The sequence below is a fragment of the Oryx dammah genome, unplaced genomic scaffold (assembly GCF_014754425.2).
Source record: "Oryx dammah isolate SB20612 unplaced genomic scaffold, SCBI_Odam_1.1 HiC_scaffold_17, whole genome shotgun sequence".
NCBI lineage: Eukaryota > Metazoa > Chordata > Mammalia > Artiodactyla > Bovidae > Oryx > Oryx dammah.
In genome coordinates, this window is record NW_024070201.1 from 8,186,070 (window position 1) to 8,208,773 (window position 22,704).

Here is a 22,704-nt window from a genome sequence, read left to right on the forward strand (position 1 = left end):
ATTGACATGAATCCACCACGGGTGTACATGAGTTCCCACACATGAACCCCCCTCCCACCTCTCACCCCATATCATCTCTTTGGATTATCCCCGTGCACCAGCCCAGTGAATTGCTGTGTTCAAAATATTGGCCGCTTGATGACTTGAAATTACTTTTAAGCAGATGTGTGTCAGATACAGTCAGTCCTTGATTCACTTTTCAGATAATTCTTACCACCCCTTCTATTTCTTCTGTTCCTAAGATTTATCTCTTGAATTGCTAAGTATTTATCTCTATTCTCTACACTTTTGACTGCTAGAGGCTAATCAAGTGCATGCCTTATCTGAGTAAAAATTTTATAAGTATGTGTAATAGGCCCATTGGGTCTTTCCAGTTTAGTCCATTTTCTTTTCTTCTATAGAAATAACAGCTTGGCCTCAAACAAGCTTTCAAGGAGACCCAGATGGTGAATAGTATCCATTGTTTTAATAGATCCATTGTTCAATTTTTAGAAGATTTCAGTCTGGTTATGAAAGCCAGGAAATTGCTTTACTGTAGTGAAGTACTGTCAAAAGACCATTTATAAATTGTGAGGATATTAATTTTTAATTAAATTTAAATATGATAATGAATGAAGAGAAAGGTGCACCAGTTCATGATTATAGGAACTTGTAAAAACACAAAGATGAGAGAAAAAACATGAAGGATATCAAGGTACTTATAATTTCAATGAACAGGAGCCTCAAGAGCTCAATGTAAAGGGTCAGTGTAAATGATGACCATTATGTCTTAACCTAGTTTCCTTGAGTTATTTTTAATCTTTTGACTTATACTGTGGAGCTGTGTTATCTATTCAAGACCAAATCTTTTACTGAGTTCAAATTCTGATTGAGGTCATCAGTGATTACAGGAGCACTCATAAATAATATTCCCTATATTCTGGGTTAAGATTAGGATTTTGAGAGTCCATTAATAATGGTTATATTTTATATTCACTATAAAATATAGTGGATAGAAGCAAGGTTAGACTGTCTTGAGGAAGACAGAAAAAAAGTGTATGCACTGACTTTGGGGTAACCTGGAGAAAGTTAACTGAAAAACTGGGTAAGAGGCACTGAAAATAACAAATAATTTACTGCAAACACCATACACTTATTCTGATATTTAACTTAACCCTTATTTGTGTGACAATGCTTTAGTTTTTGAAATTATTTTGGAACTTGAAGTCACTTATGTGAGCATGTAATTATACTCTTGGTGTGATCTGATCTGTAAACTTTTTAAGCAGTTATTTTTTTTTCAGCAAATAATTCAGTATTGTCTGCAAAATAGAACATTAGTAAATCTCAGAACATGAATTCATAAATAAAACTGGGCCCTAATAAGAGTTGCCTATACTGTGCAGTAGATAATATTATTGTCCACCAAACAGGGTTTCTACCTCTTCTATTTTAGGGAAAGCTCACTCCATTCTAGAGGAGGTACAGTCTTGTCACTCTAAGTTATTTAACATATAGACTTCCTTTGAAGACTTGCGGTGATGCAAGGTTAATACATGATTTATTTTGACCAATCAAGTTGTAGAAAAGGCCATTTATTCCATAAGTGTAGGAGAGGCCTTTCTCTTTCTTGTTCAGTTACAACAAGAAAGCATGAAGTTCTAATGGCCAAAGAGGGCCAACTTGAAATCTTGAGAGATAAAGATGAAGCTGACATTGTGGATAGTTGAGTAGAGGGACAGAAAGAACCTGGATCCTTGATAACAGAATTGATTTGATTAAACTGGACAAAAGCACCCATACTTCTGGATTTCCATTAATGTTAGATAATCAATATCCTAAGTGTTTCAACTAGTTTGAAGTTATATTTCATGCTATATGCAGCTTGCCTTCGCTTGGACTTCTATAAAAAAGCACTATAAACCAGGTGGCTCAAAGAACAAATATTTATTTCTCAGAGTTCTGGAGTCTGGGAATTCCAAGATCAAGATGCTGGCAGATTTGGTTCTTTAAAAATAGGGCCCTCTTTCAGGCTTATGGAAGGCTGCTTTCTTTCCGTATCCATCCATGGTGGAAGAGGAAGCTCTGGTATCTCTTTCTCATCTTACAAAGACACTAATCTCATCATAGGGGATCCAGTCTTTATTATTCAGCTACTGACCTCCCAGAGGCCTTACCTATTAACAGCATCATATTGAAGGTTAGTTTTAGCATATGAATTTTGGAGAACATTCAGTCTCTCACATTCTGTCCTGGCCCTTCAAAATTTATATCCTTCCCACACACAGGATACTACTCATTTCATCTCAACAGCTTTAAAAGTCTCAATTGGTTCCAGTATCAACTCTCAAGTCCAAAGTCACAGGTGTGATCCAAATACAGCCATCCCTTGATAACCAAGAGGGTATTGCTTCCAGGACCCCTTCAAATACCAAAATCTAACCTCCTTACATAAAGTGATGTAGGGTTTGCATATAACTTACACTTATATACTTTAAATAATCTCTAGATTACTTGTAATACCTAACAATGTGAAGGCTATGCAGTAACTTGTAAATATAGTATAAATGATGTGTAAATAATTGCTGTCACACAGCAAATTCAATTTTTGGGTTTTGAAGCTTTCTGAAAAAATTTTTTGATTGTTCTTTAGTTGGTTAAATCTGTGGGCACAACCCATGAATGCCAATGGCTGACTGTATATCTAACTCAGATATGACTGAGACTCCAGGGATGACTCATCCTGAGGGAAATTTCTCTCTAGTCTATGAAACCAGATAAGTGATGCACTTCCAAAATACAGTGCATCCAAAACACAATGATGGGACAGGAATAGAATGAATGAAGTCACTAAGTCGTGTCTGACTCTTTGCGACCCCATAGACTGTAGCCTACCAGGCTCCTCTGTCCATGGGATTTTCTAGGCAATAGTGCTGGAGTGGATTGCCATTTCCTTCTCCAGGGGATCTTCCCAACCCAGGGCTCAAACCCAGGTCTCCTGCATTGTAGACAGACGCTTTACCATCTGAGCCACCAGGGAAGTCCTACAGGAATAGAATAGGTATCATTATTTCAGAAGGGAGGAAAGAGATAACAGGTCTGAAGTGAGTCAAAAACCTATCAATGAAAATGCCATTAGATCTTAAGGGTGGGGTATAGTTCTCTTGGGATTAATGCTCTGCCTTAGGGACCTGTGGAGGGGCAGTCCTGCCCCTGCGTCTCTGCTTGATGGGGGTCATGCCTCCAGGATTCTGCCTGGCTGGGGTCAAGCCTACAGAGCTTCAGGAAACCCAGCCTCCACAGCTCCAGGGTGACTGCCCTTTCCTGTGTTGAAATTGAGGTGATGTTTCTACCCTTAGAAACCCAGGAGAGAGTCCTGATAATTGTTTTGGGGATCTCTTCCTGTGTTTTGAAGAATATTGCTTGTTTGTGGTTGAACTGCTCTCTGATCTGGTCCTGTAGCATCTAAGAAGTCTGGCAGTTTTCCTGGTGCTATACATAGAATATTTGTGTCTCCCCAAAATTCATATATTGAGACCTAATAACCCCCAATGTGATGGTATTTGGAGGCAGAGGCTTTGGGAGGTAATTAGGTCATGATAGTGGAACCCTCATGATGAGATTAGTGCCTTCAGAGATATAGAGCCCTCAGAGCTCTCCCTCACCCCTTCTGCCATATGAAGTTACTGTCTATGAATGAGGAAGTGGGCCTTCACCAGACACTGAATCTGCCAGGGACTTGATCTTAGACTTCATGGCCTCTAGAGCTTTGAGAAATAAATCTGTGTTGTTTATAACACACCCAGTCTATGGTATTCTGCTTTAGCAGCCCAAACTGACTGAGACACTTTTTGTCCTATTTGTATTCCGTTCAGTTCATATTGGCAGTGTTTCTGTTGGAGTGACTGATTAAGTCTGTGGTTCATACCCATAACTAAACTTTATATCAAATCGTTATTCTGCCGCATCCTTGGTATTCTATGCAATATGGATAGTATGAGAACTTTTCAAGCCTTTTTGTACTGATTCCTTTGTTCTTAACAATTCCTTATTCAATTCTTTCTCCATTCTCACACTTTACTCAGATAATCTGTATTTTTCATCACTCAAAAGTCCTGCCTTCTCTGTCTGACTTAACTTCACTCACTATGACAATCTCTAGCTTCATCCACATTGTTGCAGACGCGTTATTTTGTTCTTTTTAATGGCGAAGTGATATGCCATTGTATATATGTACCACATCTTCGTTTCACTTATACGTGGAATATAAAAAATGGTACAAGTGAAACTTGTTCATAAAACCAAAACAGAGTCACACATATAGAAAACAAACTTATGGTTACCAGGGGGAGAAGCAGGGGGAGGGAGATAAGCTGGGAGATTGGGATTGACATATACACACTACTCTGTATAAAATAGATAGCTAAAAAGAACCTACAGTATAGCACAGGGAGCTCTACTCAATATTCTGTAATGACCTATATGGGAAAAGAATCTAAATAAGAATGGATCTATGAAAACTGATTCACTTTGCCTATAGCAGAATCTAACATAACATTGTAAATCAGCTATACTCCAATAAAAATTAATTGAAAAAAATTCTACCTTCAACAAAACACTGGAACCTGAGCACAATTCAGCCATGTCACTTGCCCCTTCATAATAAGGACTGCCTTTCCTTCATTGTCAAATAGCATGTACCTCATTTCCATGTGAGACTTCACCAGAATGACTTTTTGCCATATTTCTCCCAACATTTTATTCATGATTATTTCTGTATTTCTAAGAAGATGGAAGCTTTCACAGCAGCTGTGCTCTTTTCTTTCTGAGCTCTCACCAGAACCACCTTTAGCAGTCTTTTCACAGCAATCTCTGCTTTATCTAGTATGTCTCTCAAATCCCTCCAAGTCCCTACCCACCACCAGTTCTGAAGTTCCCTCTACATTTATAGATATTTGTTTCAGCACCACCCCACTTCTTAGTCTCAGTCTCTATCTTAGTCTGGTTGGGCTGAAAGAACGAAATACTATAGACTGAGTGGCTTAAATCAATAGGCATTTCTTTTCTCATAATTCTGGAAACTGGAAGCCTGAGATCAGGGTGCCATCAAGGTTGGGTTCTGATAGGGCCTTCCTTTTAGCCTTCAGATGTCACCTTCCCACTGTGTGCTCACATGGCCTTTCCTCTGTGTGTTCATGTGGGGAGGAGTGAGAGAGAGAGGGAGGTTGAGGGGGTGAGAGACTTTTGTAAAGGTACTAATCTCATCAGGGAAGCTCCATCCTCATGACCTCATCTAAACCTAATTACCTCCCAAAGGCCCCATCTCCTAAAAGCATCATATTGTGGGTTAGGGCCTCAAACATATGAATTTTGGAAGGACACAAACGTTCAGTCCATAACACAGCTAAAACATCCTGTTACATAGTAAAACTTATTTCTGAAAGCTGTAATTAATATTTCCCAGGCCAAAAGAGATACATATATAGTTGATTTGGATTCTTATCCTGCAGTTTATGGTAGCTCAAAACCTTTGCTCTAGATTTCTGCAAATATTGAGAGGCCTAATATCCTTGCTTTTCGGCTAAAAAGATCTCTGGTTAAGTAAATGCACAACGTTTATCACATCATATTGATACATATGTGGAAAGTCATGCCTCTTTGGACTTCCCACAAAAAAATTCACTTATTCCAAGTATTCATGAACAATATAGATTCTAGTAAAGCTTTAATAGTAGGGAAGGATAAGGAGGTTACATTATAACAATGCAAACCAGTTTATTACATATTTTTATTTTTTGACAAGTAGTATTTGCTTTTGAGAGATGTATGATAAATAAGTGCAGGTGTATGGTTTGAGTACATGTTCATGTGTGAGTGTGTGTGTGGGTCTGTGTGTGTGAGTATACCTGCCTGGTCCAATAGTTACCTATTAGAAAAAAATTGGGCAGATTAAACAGGCTCATATGCAGGTCACTAGTAGAGAGCTTGAGTATGTGACCTGATTTGGAGGGTGTCAAAGCTTGGAATGCCAAAACAAAATACCACAACCTGGATGGCTTAGACAAGACATTTATTTCTTACAGTTCTGAAGGCTAGGAAGTCCAAGATCAAGGTTAATGCTGTTTCATTTGCTGGCAAGAGCTCTTTCCCTACCTTTCAGACAGTCACCCTCTCACTCTATCTTCACGTGGTGGACAGAAAGAACTCTACTCTCTCTCTTCTGACAAGGATACTATTACTAATCTGATGGCTCCACCCACATGACCTCATCTAAAGCCAATCACCTCCCAAAGGCCTAAACTCCAAATACCATGGCATTGGAGATTAAGGGTTTAACATATAAATTTGCAGGGGGCACATAAACATTCAATCCATAACAAAGGGCTTATGCTTGGCTTTGAGATTTGGAGTTCCAAAGCCACCCATCTTTTGCCACAACTTGAGATGTCATGGCCATCATCAGGGATACAAAAGGAAGCCCCTCCACACCACCACATTAGTACAAATTGCATTAAAAAGGCTTAGGGAAGTGTTCTGTATGAATACAAAGGAAGGGGACAGGGAATGCAAGTTGGAGCAGGATCAGTCCTTCTTCGCAAAGAATGAAGTTTCCTAGATGGTGGAAGGAGCTCTACATGGTGGTAAGGGAGTGTTAAATGAAGGAACTACTTGGGAGAAAAGCAAAAAGTTAGGAGTAGAAAATATTTTAGATCTTTATAAGCTTGCCTAGTGGTTTTGTAGAGAATAAAAGGGCAGAGTGCTACACACTGACCTCTATCCAGCACTTGCGCAGAGAGAGAGTAGTGTCCAAATAAGAGTCAGGGTCCAAGAGTTCCAGATGATGAGCAGCAGTAGATGAGCAGTGGTCTGTAGCCAACCTGGGAGAAATTCTACCCCAGAGGAGCTTCTGAGTGGACCTTTTGGGAGAACTTAAGGGAAGCCTCACTTTTCAGAATATTTCAGAAGAGGTTGATCCTTGAAGTGGTAAGTGGGTGTGGAAATGGATATCAATGCTTGTGTTATATTTATATATAAACTGGATGTGAACAGGATTCCCCTGAATTTTTATTCCTGAGGGAAAGAGTCTTTGCTACCACACATAAGGTAATTTTTATTGGGTTAAACACTCAGAGTCTTTTTTGTACTCTTAAAAGGAAGGAGAGGGGAGAGGGTACTTCAAGTCATTTCAACTTGTAATTCAAGTCCTTTCCTTGGAAAACTGCATATCTTCACAGGAGATAGTTCATACTCAAGTGTCACTAGGGCCATGCTGAGAAGCACACTGAGGATCTCTCCACTAGATCAGAGCTTGCAATTTTTTTTTTTTTAAAGAGCCAAACAGCAAATATTTAGGCATTTTAAGCTATATGATCTTTCCTGCAACTCCACTCAACTCTGCCAAAATAGTAGGAATTAGCCATGTTAAGTCACTTCATTTGTGTCCAACTCTTTGTGACCCCATGGACCATAGACTGCTAGGCTCCTCTGTCTATGGGATTCTCCAGGCAAGAATACTAGATAATAGTAATACTTAAGTCAAAAACTGTTGTTGCTGGAAGGGGGACCCCTTATGAGGCCTAAGAGTAGGATCTTATCTAAAACTCCAAAGTGAATTGTCTGAGGAGACATTTGTTGTGTACTGATAAAGCAAGAGATTTTATTGGGAAGGGGCACCTAGGCAGAGAACAGGAGGGGAAGGGCACCCAGGAGTAATCTGCCAGATGACTCACAGTCTTGGGTTTCACGTGTTGGAATTAGTTTCCATCTAATCATTTTAAATGACCATTCATTCTGACTCAGGGTCTTTCTTGGTGGTACCTGCCTTGCTCAGCCATGATGGATTAACAAGGAGGATTCTGAGAAGTTGGTAGGACATGTGGTGTCTCCTGTTGACCTTTCCCAAATTCTTCCTGCAGGTGGTGACTTGTTAGTTACATATTCTTTACCAGAATCTTCTATTATAAAATAACTCATGAAAATGGTTACTATGGTGCCTGACCATGGTGGGTGGTTTCAGTGTTTCCCCTAACATTATGGCTATGTTCCAAAACTTTATTTATGGATGCTGACAGCTGAATTTCATGCAATTTTCATGTCACTTGACATTTTCCTTAATTTTCTCCAACTATTTAAAAATTATTTTTAACTTGTTAGCCACTGAAAAATAGGTGGTGGGCTATCTTTGGTCTGCAGACCATAGTTTGCTCATTCCTGCAAAGACTTAGCAGGTAACAGAAAGCACTGGCCTCTCTCCTGTGAACAAAGGTGAGTGCCAATCTCTTTCTTCTTTTTTTAAAATTGGAATATAACTGCTTTGCAATGTTGTGTTAGCCTCTGCTGTATGATGAAGTGAACCAGGCATATGCATAACTACATCCACTCCCTTTTGGACCTCCCTTCTGCCCAGTGCCCATCCCCATCCCACTTCTCTAGGACATCACAGACCACCAAGCTTAGCTTTGTGTGCCTTACAGCACAGCAGCTTCTGTTAATTAAGTCACCTGAAGGGTACATCCTTCTCATAAAGAGAGGCATTAATTTTCCTCTGAGAAAATGCAAGCTGGTATGATAGTGAAGGAAAGACATTTTCCCTATCAGCTTGGGTTTCTGTGTTTTGTCCTTTGTGAACAACAGACTGCCCCATTATTATGCTGGGAAGCATTTTGCTCTTCCTTGCCAGACCTGAATCTTGGCTGAATCACAAGAACAACCACTCTGGTTTTCAATGACTATTCTTTTTGGTGCCAGGAAGAATGGTGCCAACTATGATTAAATTATTTTGATTCTTGCCCTACGACTGATGGGGACAATGAGGGTGGTTTTTGCCAGTTCATCTCACCACATAAATTGTTTTTTTAACAAAAATAGCCTTATTTTGTATATGTTACTTTGTAGTCTAAGAAAAAAAATTGACAGCATAGCTGATATAGTCTCATATCATCAATAGCATTATTTTAAAAGGCCATGCACTGAATAATCACAAGTAGCAAATAACTTGACCAAATTCTTTATTGTTGATTTTTAAATAGTTGCCAATCTTAATATTATAAAAATTGTGTGATGAAATTCCTTTCAGATAATTTTTTGTGTAGCTTCATTTTTGTTTTTGTTTTTTTTTTTTTTTAGGATGAATTCCCAGGAATTGAATTGCTTGAGGAAGCATATGTATTGAAGGCTTTTGATTAGTATCACAAAAATATACTCTAGAAAAAAATCATCTCAATCAATTTATATTCCCATCAAGAATACATGCAAGTTTCAATTTCTCTGTATACTTGCCATTAAATTTTAATTTCTTGGGAAATCTAAATGGTTTAAATAAAACTTTATATTTATATATCTTTCTCAATATTGTGAATACTAATGTGACAGGAACACTGTCTTCTTTATTGTTTATTTTCAGTTCATAGCACAGTTCCTGACATATAGTATTCAATAAATACAGGTTCAACTAAAAGACAAGAGAAAGAATAGACAATATTGGCAATACTTAGATACGTACTTTACATATTTTCTCAATTTTTCAGAGTGATTAATTTGTTGCAAAATATGATCTGATTACATTTATAAGATCTGCTTTTCCAGCTCTATGCTTGCTAGTGTTCTTTTTCTAAATATGGCTTAAAATGTAAGATAATAACCAAAATGATTGTAGCATAACATGGTTTTGAATCTTTGTTTTTTATATTTAGAGAAAACCTTTCATTTCTATGATCTTTATACTGCTGATAACCTCTGTCTCTCTTTGTCTCTGTCTGTTTAAAATCCAATTATGTAGTCCATTGGATCAGGTATATAGAGCTTTTAGTGGGAATGTGTGTATATCCAAAGACTTCAAAACATTTTCATTTTTTGAATACTTACACAGGTTAGATAGCAGAAAAAATAAATGACCTTGGACAAGCAATAAATGGAAATATCCTTGTTGATTGAGTGCAATTAGGATTTTGCTTTCATAATAGTAGTTGCAGCTGTGCATTCAAATGAAGAAATGCCTGCAAGGGCAAGATGCTCTCTTTAGATTGATACCCTACTGCTACTAGATTGTCTTAGTTGACTTATAGACCCTGTAGTGTTGAGTAAAATAATTGTCTATTTACACAGACAAAGCAATTTCTGACTCCAAGGTCACTTGCAGTTTACAAGAACATTTTTGAAGTTTTACAGAGACAGCACTTAGATGAGAGCTGTGTGAAAGAATTATAGATTCTTTACAGAATATTTTCAGGTGGTCCTCCATATCCATTATGGGTTTTGTAGATTTAAAATGTTTGCCTAAAGAAGCCATTATTGTGTTATTCACTGATGTATTGCAAACATAAAAGAACAATACCTCATCTCTGCTGGTCACAATGGTATAAAATTAGAAGCAATTTTAAAAAGCTGAAAGATTCACAAATCTGTTGAAATTAAACAACATGCTCATGAACAACCAATGGGTCAAAGAAGAAATCAAAAGAGAGAGAAAGAAAAAAAAAAAAAACTTGAAGCAAACAAAAATGAAAACACAGTAGACCAAATGTATGGTACATTGTATAAGCAGTTTTAAGAGGGAAGTTTATAATTATAAAAGCTTACATTAATGAAAAAGAAAGATCTGAAACAACCTAACTTTGCCTCTCAAGGAACTAGAAAAATGAGTCAGCCCAAAATTAGAAGAAAGGGAACAACAAAGAGCATAGCTGAGATAAATGAAATAGAGAACACAAAAATTAATGAAACTCAGAGCACTTTTTAAAAATATATAAACCAAATTGATAAACATTTAGGTAAACTAAGAAAAAAGAAAGAGAAGAATCTAAATATAATTATAAATAAGTGAGGACTCATTAGAGCTGATACCAGAAAAATACAAAGGATCATAAGAGACTACTATGAACGTTTATATGCCAACAAGTTAGTTAACTTAGAGGAAGCAGATAAATTCCTAGCAACATTGAATCTACTAAAATTGAATCAAGGAGACACGGAAAATCTAAATACCCAATAAACAGTAATTATTACTCAACATAGAAAAGTTCAGGACCAGATGGTTTCATTGGTGAATTATATCTAACATTTTAGAAGTAAAGTTGATTCTTCTCAAATTCTTGCCAAAAATTCAAGAGAAGGGAGCACTTGGAAATTCATTTTATGAGGCCAGAATTGCCCTGATACCAAAACCAATTAAGGACATATAAAAAAAGAAAATTGCAGGCCAATATTCCTGATGAATATTTCTCATCATCTTTGATTGTTGAGATTCAAAAATTCTCAACAAAATACTAGCAACTTGAATTCAAAAGCACATTTAAAATATCATACACCATGATCAGATAGAATCTGTTCTTGGGATGTAAAAATGGTTAAATGTGTACAAATCGATTTGTGATATATTATATTAATGCTAGAATGAAAGATAAAAATCATGTTATCATCTCAATAATGCATGAAAAGCATTTGACAAAAATATAATGTTCTTTCAGAATAAAAATTCTCAACAAATTGACTATAGAAGGAATTTGCCTCAACATAATAAAGGCTGTATAAAACAAGGCCACAGGTAATGTTACATTCTACAGTAAACCTTTTAGAAGCAAACTTTTCTCTAAGATCAGGAACAAGACAAAGGTGCCCACTCTCACCATTCTTATTCAACATAGTACTGGAAGTTCTAGCCAGAGCAATTTGGCAAAAAAAAAAAGACATGATTATTGGAAAAGAAGCAGTAAAATTTTCTGTACTGGCAAATGCTATACTTTTATCTATATAAAATCCTAAAGATTCCATCCAAAACTGTTAGAACTAATCAACAAATTCAGTAAGAGTTACCGGGTCAAAAAACAGCATTTAGAAATCAGTCACATTTTTATATACTAACAATGAGATATCTGAAAAAGAAATAAAGAAAACAATCTCAATCCCAATAAAAATCTCAAAACCAATAAAATACTTGGGAGTACATTTAACCAAGAGAGTGAAGGAAATATACACTGACAACTATAGGACATTGTTGAAAGAAAAGGAAGAGGATTCAAGAAAATGGAAAGATACATGTGTTCATAGATTGGAATAATGGACATTGTCAAAAATCCATAATATTCAAAGCCATATATAACATTAATGCAATTCCTATCAAAATTATAATGGCATATTTCACAGAAAAAGAAAAAAATAATCCTAAAATTTACATGGTACCACAGAAGATCCCCAAAGAGCCAAAGCAATTTTCAGAAAGAAAAACAAAGCCAGATACATCACATTTCCTGATTTCAAAATATACTACAAGGCAGTAGTATTCAAAACAGTATGGTACTGGCATGAAGGTAGACACATGGCAAATGGAACAAAGCCAAGAGCACAGAAATGAAACTGCATACATGGTTAGCTAATATTTGAAAAGGGTCAATAATAGTGGGGAATGATAGCATTTTCAATAAATCAGCTGGTGCTGCTGCTGCTAAATCGCTTCAGTCGTGTCTGACTCTGTGCGACCCCATAGATGGCAGCCCACCAGGCTCCCCAGTCCCTGGCAAGAACACTGGAGTGGGTTGCCATTTCCTTCTCCAGTGCATAAAAGTGAAAAGTGAAAGTGAAGCAACTTAGTCGTGTCCAACTCCTAGTGACTCCATAGACTGCAGCCTACCAGGCTCCTCCATCCATAAATCACCTGGGGAAAACTTTATATCCACAAAGGGTAAGAACTTCCATTTATAATATTAGTAAGTTTTGGGAATTCCATGTATAGCAAGGTGATTATAGATGACAATATTATACCACATACTTGAAAGTTGCCAAAAATCTAGATATCAACCAAAAAAATGATATTGAAAAAAGAAATGTTTAATGTTTGTTTAAACAAAGAAACAAACAAGTTAAACAAAGAAATGTTTGTTAATGATGTTAAACAAAGAGAGGATAATTATGTGAAGTGATGGAGATGTTAGCTATTAGAATGGTCATACCATTTTGCAATATATAACTATATTAAATCAATGTATTACATACCTTGAAAATGTGTAATGTTATATCTCATTATATTCCAATTATAATAACAGAACAATGCCTGGCAGATTTCAAAAGCACAATAAATATTTGTTTACAGAAGAGTCTCATGTGTTTCTTTCTTTAATCAGTCAATCAATAAATATTTTCTGAGCATTTACAAAATACTTGGTGTCATGGATTTATAAGATTTCTATTTCAAAGAGCCTATAGTCTAATTGGAGTGATGAAAACCCAACACATGTGAAAGCTTACCATTTCTAATTACATCAGTATCTTAGAAACTAGACATAATCATGTTTACAATCATAACAATGAAATGGGCTTTAACCACCCCACCCCCCACCCCCAAAAAAAGCCACTTAAAAATACAAAGTAAAAATTCTGTGATAATGAGTGTCTGGGATTCCTTCCTCCAAGTTTTTTTCTTCTTTATTTCCTATATCATGCTGCCACAACTGATTCTAATATGTCTTTCTCTAGATTAAAATCTTTCAGTAGCTCCCATGCACTACAGGATAAAATAAAAATTCCATAGAATGGCTGTGATAGATCACTGATGGTGACAAAATCGTTGTCATTTCTCTCATAGAGAGGTGGGGGGCATCTATGTATTCTCCCCCTTGAATACGGGTAGGTTTCATAACTGTTTTAACACATAGAGATGGCAGAAGGGATGCTTTACCAGTTTATAGGTCAAGGCCCAAAGAGATTGACAGTTTTTGCTTCTTGCCTCTTGAAACACCCACTCTAGGCAGCTCAACTGCCGAAGTTTAAACTCTCCTGCCGTAAACATTATGTGGAAAAACTATGAAAAAACCGAGTGGAGAGTGGCTCAATAGAGCCTTGCTCTCCATCCTTTCCCACTGAGGCACCAGATATATAAAAGAAGCTGCCTTGGATTCTCTACTCCAGCCCAGCTACCTGCTGAATGTAACCAAGTGACCTTGTTCAACACCACATGGAGCATGAGAATCAAGCAGCCTAGTCTGGTCCATTTTGTATCATAGATTGTGAACGTCATGAAATGATTTGTTTCAAGCCATCATATTTGCAGTAGTTGGTTACACAGAGATACATGGTCATAACAATAGCAATCAAGTTTCCTATAAATTTACATGTCTAAATTATCACATTTTCTCTACTTTTAAGAAAGTTAATAAGCTTTATTAAGTTTTGAGCAATTTTCCTTAACAGAAAAAATGGAGCTAAAAATAGAGATCCCATACACCCCTTGAAAGAGTGAAAATACTAGTCACTCAGTTGTGCCCAACACAGCAACCCCAAGGACTATAGCCTGCCAGGCTCTTCTGTCCATAGAATTCTCCAAGCAAGAATAGCAAGAGTGGCTTGCTAGTCCCTTCTCCAGGAGATCTTCCTGGATCAGGGATCGAATATTGGCATCCTGAATTGCAGGCAGATTCTTTACCATCTGAGCCACCAAGGAAGCCCCTTAACTCATGCCAATTTCCCCTATTTTAATATCTTGCATAAATGTGCTATATTTGTTACAACCAGTGGGCCAATATTAATGCATTATTATTAAGAAAATTCTATAACTTACATTGGGCTCACTCTTTGTAATATACAATCTATGGCTTTTGACTAACATACAATGACATGTATCCAACATTACAGTATTATACTGAATAATGGTTTCATTATCCTGAAAAATCTCTTCTGAGAATCCCTGTAAACCAGTGATATTTTTATTATATCCATAGATTTTCCTTTCCTAGAAGGTCATATATTTGGAATAATACAATATAAATGTTTAGGATTGGCTTCTTTCACTGAGGAATAATGTGTTTGAAGTTTTTCCATGATTTTTGGTGGCTTGGTGGCCTTGTCTCTTTTATCATCCATATAATGCTTCAGTCTATGATTGCACCACCATTTGTTTATCCATTTCCTTGTGGAAAGACTTTTTGCTTGCTTCTCAGTTCAGTTCAGTTCAGCCACTCAGTCGTGTCCAACTCTGCAACCCCATGAATCGCAGCACACTAGGCCTCCCTCTCCATCATCAACTCCCAGAATTCACTCAGACTCACGTCTATCAAGTCAGTGATGCCATCCAGCCATCTCATCCTTTGTCGTCCCCTCCTCCTCCTGCCCCCAATCCCTCCCAGCATCAGAGTCTTTTCTAATGAGTCAACTCTTTGCATGAGGTGGCCAAAGTACTGGAGTTTCAGCTTTAGCATCATTCCTTCCAAAGAAATCCCAGGGCTGATCTCCTTTAGAATGGATTGGTTGGATCTCCTTGCAGTCCAAGGGACTCTCAAGAGTCTTCTCCAACACCACAGTTCAAAAGCATCAATTCTTCGGTGCTCAGCCTTCTTCACACTCCAACTCTCACATCCATACACGACCCCTGGAAAAACCATAGCCTTGACTAGATGGACTTTTGTTGGCAAAGTAATGTCTCTGATTTTCAATACGCTATCTAGGTTGATCATAACTTTTCTTCCAAGGAGTAAGTGTATTTTAATTTCATGGCTGCAGTTACCATCTGGAGTGATTTGGAGCCCAAAAAAATAAAGTCTGCCACTGTTTCCATTGTTTCCCCATCTATTTCCCATGAAGGGATGGGACCAGGTGCCATGATCTTTGTTTTCTGAATGTTGAGGTTTAAGCCAATTTTTTCATTCTCCTCTTTCACTTTCATCAAGAGGCTTTTTAGTTCCTCTTCACTTTCTGCCATAAGGGTGGTGTCATCTGCATATCTGAGGTTATTGATATTTCTCCCGGCAATCTTGATTCCAGCTTGTGCTTCTTCCAGCCCAGCGTTTCTCATAATGTATTCTGCATATAAGTTGAATAAGCACGGTGACAATATACAGCCTTGATGTACTCTTTTTCCTATTTGGAACCAGTCTGTTGTTCCATGTCCAGTTCTAACTGTTGCAACCTGACCTGCATACAGGTTTCTCAAGAGGCAGGTCAGGTGGTCTGGTATTCCCATCTCTTTCAGAATTTTCCACAGTTTATTGTGATCCATAGTCAAAGGCTTTTGCATAGTCAATAAAGCAGAAAGAGATGTTTTTCTGGAACTCGCTTGCTTTTGCAATGATCCAGCGGATTTTGGCAATTTGATCTCTGGTTCCTCCGCCTTTTCTAAAACCAGCTTGAACATATGGGAGTTCATGGTTCTCTTATTGCTGAGGCCTGGCTTGGAGAATTTTGAACATTACTTTACTAGCATGTGAGATGAGTGCAATTGTGTGGTAGTTTGAGCATTCTTTGGCATTGCCTTTCTTTGGGATTGGAATGAAAACTGACATTTTCTAGTCCTGTAGCCACTGCTGAGTTTTCCACATTTGCTGGCATATTGAGTGCAGCACTTTCACAGCATCATCTTTCAGGATTTGAAACAGCTCCACTGTAATTCCATCACCTCTACTAGCTTTGTTCGTAGTGATGCTTTCTAAGGTCCACTTGACTTCACATTCCAGGATGTCTGGCTCTAGGTGAGTGATCACACCATCATGATTATCTTGGTCATGAAGATCTTTTTATAGTTCTTCGGTGTATTCTTGCCACCGCTTCTTAATATCTTCTGCTTCTGTTAGGTCCATACCATTTCTGTCCTTTATCGAGCCCATCTTTGCATGAAATGTTCCCTTGGTATCTCTAATTTTCTTGAAGAGATCTCTAGTCTTTCCCATTCTGTTGTTTTCTTCTATTTCTTTGCATTGATCGCTGAGGAAGGCTTTCTTTTCTCTCCTTGCTATTCCTTGGAACTCTGCATTCAGATGCTTATATCTTTCCTTTTCTCCTTTGCTTTCACTTCTCTTCTTTTCACAGCTATTTGTAAGGCCTCCTCAGACAGCCATTTTGCTTTTTTGCATTTATTTTCCATGGAGATCGTCTTGATCCCTGTCTCTTGTACATGTCATGAACCTCCGTCCATAGTTTATCAGGCACTCTATCCATCAGATCTAGTCCCTTAAATCTATTTTTCACTTCCACTGTATTATCATAAGGGATTTGATTTAGGTCATACCTGAATGGTCTAGTGGTTTTCCCTACTTTCTTCAATTTAAGTCTAAATTTGGCAATAAGGAGTTCATGGTCTGAGCCACAGTCAGCTCCTGGTCTTGTTTTTGTTGACTGTATACAGTTTCTCCATCTTTGGCTGCAAAGAATATAATCAATCTCATTTTGGTGTTGACCATCTGGTGATGTCCATATGTAGAGTTTTCTCTTGTGTTGTTGGAAGAGGATGTTTACTATAACCAGTGCATTTTCCTTAAAAAACTCTTTTAGTCTTTGCCCTGCTTCATTCTGCATTCCAAGGCCAAATTTGCCTGTTACTCCAGGTGTTTCTTGACTTTCTACTTTTGCATTCCAGTCCCCTATAATGAAAAGGAAATCTTTTGGGAGGTTAGTTCTAAAAGGTCTTGTAGGTCTTCATAGAACCGTTCAATTCAGCTTCTTCAGCATTACTGGTTGGGGCATAGACTTGGATTACTGTGATATTGAATGGTTTGACTTGGAAATGAACAGAGATCATTCTGTCATTTTTGAGATAGCATCCAAGTACTGCATTTTAGACTCTTTTGTTGACCATGATGGACTACTCCATTTCTTCTAAGGGATTCCTGCCTGCAGTAGTAGATATAATGGTCATCTGAGTTAAATTTACCCATTCCAGTCCATTTTAGTTAGCTGATTCCTAGAATGTTGACGTTCACTCTTGCCATCCCTTGTTTGACCACTTCCGATTTGCCTTAATTCATGGATCTGACATTCCAGGTTCCTATGCAATATTGCTCTTTACAGCATCAGACCTTGCTTCTATCACCAGTCACATCCACAATGGTATTGTTTTTGCTTTGGCTCCATCCCTTCATTCTTTCTGGAGTTATTTCTCCACTGATCTTCAGTAGCATATTGGGCACCTACTGACCTGGGGAGTTCCTCTTTCAGTATCCTATCATTTTGCTTTTTCATACTGTTCATGGGGTTCTCAAGGCAAGAACACTGAAGTGGTTTGACATTCCCTTCGCCAGTGGACCACATTCTGTCAGACCTCTCCACCATGCCTGCCTGTCTTGGGTGGCCCCACAGGTCATGGATTAGTTTCATTGAGTTAGACAAAGCTAGTTGAGAGCAGAGCACGGCCGAGAGGAGCTACCCCACGTCCAAGGTCAGGGGCAGAAGCCGAGAGGACCCCACACCTGAGGGGTGGCGGCTGAGAGGAGCAACCCCACTTCCGAGGTCAGGGGTGGCAGCGGAAAGGAGTTATCCCGCATCCAAGGTCGGGGCGGCAGCCGAGAGGAGCTACCCAGCATCCAAGGTCAGGAGCGGCGGCCGAGAGTGCCAGGCTGAGACAGCGCAGGAGCAGCCAAGAGGAGCTACCCCTGCCTGAGGCCAGGGGCGGCAGCTGGGAGGAGCGACCCCAAGTCCAAGGAGCGGTGGCTGCGCTGGTGCCGGAGGGCCTAGAGGAGCTATTCCATGTTCAAGGTCGGGAGGGGCGGCGGTGAGGAGATACCCCTCGTCCAAGGTAAGAGAAACCCAAGTAAGATGGTAGGTGCTGCAAGAGGGCAGACACACTGAAACCATAATCACAGAAAACTAGCATATGTAATCACACTAGGACCACAGCCTTGCTTGCTTCTAAGCTTTGGCAATTATGAATAAAGCTGCTATGACCATTCATGTAGAGATTTTTGTGTGAGTGCAAGTTTTCAACCCATTTGGACAAATATTAAGCAGCATGATTGCTGGATCATGTGATAATATGATGTTTAGTTTTGTAAGAATTTGCCGTACTATCTTCCAAAGTGAATGTACCATTTTGCCTTCCCACCAGCAATGAATGAGAATTCTCATTGCTCTTCATTCTCACCAGCATCTGGCATTGCCAGTGTTCTGGATTTTGGCTATCCAAACAAATGTGTGTAGTGGTATCTCATTGCTGTTTCTATTTGAATTCTCTAATGCTGTATGATGTTGAGAATCTTTTTCATATGCTTATTTGCTGTCTGTATGTCTTTTTATTTTCCAGTAGTGATTTTATTTTATTTTTTAAAATATAAATTTATTTTAATTGGAGGTTAATTACTTTACAATATTGTATTGGTTTTGCCATACATCAACATGAATCCGTCACAGGTATACATGTGTTCCCCATCCTGAACCCCCCCTCCCTCCTGCCTCCCTGTACCATCCCTCTGGGTCGTCTCAGTGCACCAGCCCCAAGCATCCTGTATCATGCATCAAACCTGGACTGGTGATTCATTTCATATATGATAATATACATGTTTCAATGCCATTCTCCCAAATCATCCCACTCTCTCCCTCTCCCACAGAGTCCAAAAAATTGTTCTATACATCTGTGTCTCTTTTGCTGTCTTGCATACAAGGTTATCATTACCATCTTTCTAAATTCCATATATATGCATTAGTATACTGCATTGGTGTTTTTCTTTCTGGCTTACTTCACTCTGTATAATCAGTTCCAGTTTCATCCACCTCATTAGAATTGATTCAAATGTATTCTTTTTAATGGCTGAGTAATACTTCATTTTGTACATGTACCACAGTTTTCTTATCCATTCATCTGCTGATGGAAATCTAGGTTGCTTCTATGTCCTGGCTATTCTAAACAGTGCTGCAATGAACGTTGGGGTACACGTGTGTCTTTCAATTCTGGTTTCCTCAGTGTATATGCCCAGCAGTGGGATTGCTGGGTCATAAGGCAGTTCTATTTTCAGTTTTTTAAGGAATCTCCACACTGTTCTCCATAGTGGCTGTACTAGTTTGCATTCCCACCAACAGTGTAAGAGGGTTCCCTTCTCTCCACACCCTCTCCAGCCTTTATTGCGTGTAGATTTTTGGATCTCAGCCATTCTGACTGGCGTGAAATGGTACCTCATTGTGGTTTTGATTTGCATTTCTCTGATAAGACAGAAATATAGATCAATGGAACAAAATAGAAAGCCCAGAGATAAATCCACACACCTATGGACATCTTATCTTTGACAAAGGAGGCAAGAATATACAATGGTTTAAAGACAATCTCTTTAACAAGTGGTGCTGGGAAAACTGGTCAACCACTTGTAAAAGAATGAAACTAGAACACTTTCTAACACCATATACAAAAATAAACTCAAAATGGATTAAAGATCTAAATGTAAGACCAGAGACTATAAAACTCCTAGAGGAGAACATAGGCAAAACACTCTCCGACATACATCACAGCAGGATCCTCTATGACCCACATCCCAGAATATTGGAAATAAAAGCAAAAATAAACAAATGGGACCTAATTAAACTGAAAAGCTTCTGCACAACAAAAGAAACTATAAGCAAGGTGAAAAGACAACCTTCAGAATGGGAGAAAATAATAGCAAATGAAGCAACTGACAAACAACTATCTCAAAAATATACAAACAACTCCTGCAGCTCAATTCCAGCTCAAATCAAAAAATGGGCTAAAGAACTAAATAGACATTTCTCCAAAGAAGACACACAGATGACTAACAAACACATGAAAAGATGTGCAACATCACTATTGGCCCATTTTAAAATTGGGTTGCTTGTTTTATTACTGTCGAATTTTAAGCATTCTTTGTATATTTTAAGTACCAGTTCTTTAACTGAAATGTATGTGTTTTTCAAAAGATTTTATCCCAATTTCCTAGACTTTTAACCTTCATATTCCTTCAAACACATAATACACATCGCCTATGCTCAAATCACAAAAAAACTGTTCTGCTTCCTCTGCATATCATGCTCTCTCTTACTAATATTCCCATACCTTTGCATAGGCTATTCTGATATCTGCATTCAAAGCAGAGGGAACTTTACTTATACTTGAAGTATGAAGAGTATTAGAGGACTGTATTATACTCTTTGTGAAATCTTCCTGTATTACAAAGAGATTTAGCGCCTCAGTTCTCTGTGCTCAAAAACCACTTTTGTGTATATGTGTGTGTGTGTGTGTGTGTGTGTGTGTGCGCGCACGCACACATGTTAAGTCACTTCAGTCATGTCTGACTCTTTGTGACCTGATGGACTGTAGCCCACCTGGCTCCTCTGTCCATGGGATTCTCCAGGCAAGAAAGCTGGAGTGGGTTGCCATGTCCCCCTCCAGGCAATCTTCTTAACCCAGGGATCAAAACCGCATCTCCTATGTCTCCTGCATTGGCAGACAGGTTCTTTATCATTAACGCCACCTGGGAAGCCCCCTGTTTTGTGTATACATCAAATAAAACACTGAGCACATTTAATTCTAACTCTGGTTTATGATCCTGTCAACCAAAAGGATCATGAACATTCCCAAAACAGGTGCCATATCTTTTATATCTTGATACAGTTTTCCAGGCCTTCATGTAAGAAAAAAGATGCATCATAGATACAAACTATATGAAGGAATGCCCAGAATAAATCTTGGTGATGAAGTGTGAGAGGAGAGATCATGAATTACTTCACTGAGTATTTCATGATAGAAGCCATAGGTTTCAGAATGGATGAATAAAGAATAACATTTGGCTAGAAAGGAATGATAAAGTTTTGAAAGACAATAGAAGCACATCTATCTGTGGCTTCCATCTTGGGTGTATTCTCTCTCACTCTGTTGAACCACGACTCAAGGAGAAGCCAGCTGCCATGTGGTGAGGTGACTGTATGGGAGCTCCAGGCAGTGAGGGGTCAAAGCCTGCCAGTAACTATGTGACTGATCCTGGACAAAGATCAATGTGACTGTGCTCTCTGCACTGTTTACCAGCATGTTATTTTCATTTAACCTGACATTATTGTTCAAGTGAGCTATAGGAGCTAGGATAGTATTCAAAAGCTCTGACTAAAGAGAGGTGAAGAAATATCTGGCTAGAAGTTTCAGGTGATATAAGTCATCTAAATGACTACATCTAACCAACTCACCATAGACCACTATTTCAGGTAGCCAGCCCCAGTTAGGAATAATACTGGTCTGCACATTGTAACTTGCTGTTAGATCACTTGCTTTGGTTTAGGCTGAAGGAATAATGGAAAAAACTCACAATTCAAATACAAAATTAAAAGTTTTAAGTGTGTGGAAAATTTATTTTATGTTAAAACTGTTTCATTATAACACAGAGCTATTTGTAGTCTTTAGTATTCCACTTTGTTTGAATATTTATACACTTTACTGCCAAAACATTAATGTGCTTGATTATGAAACTCCCCAGACCCTGTTGAGGATTTTACATAATTACTGTAAAAGCATTACATTATGTTCCTAATAGCTGAGAAAATATGCAAAATCTGAAAAAAAAAATCTAGTCATAAGTTTTTTGACACTGGGTTGTGGACCTCTATTGACTTCCTTGGGATATCATCTCTCTGCTTAAAATGCAGGACTGAGAACTAAAATCATAAGAAGATAGAAAGACAAAACTTTAAGGAATAGAAAATGCTTATTTGCTCTCCAATTCCAATTTATCACTCCTATCATCTAAATGTGGAATTGCTTATAATAATAATAATAGGACGTTTAGAACATATGGTGTTGATATTGGTTTCTTTTGAACCGAAGCTGTGCTTAACATTAGGAGGAGCTGAGAGAAGTGAGGTTAAGTTTAGGGCATGAACCAGAAGCGAAGTTTGTCGTTTTAACATAGTGCTGCATCCCTGGGGTCTGTCCCAGCCTGTTTTTGTTATTTTTCTTTTCTTCCTTCTTCCTTTTCTTCCTTCTTCTCTTTCTATTCCAGGAATATGCTGCTTGCTAGTTGATCATCCTCAAAGTTAATTCAT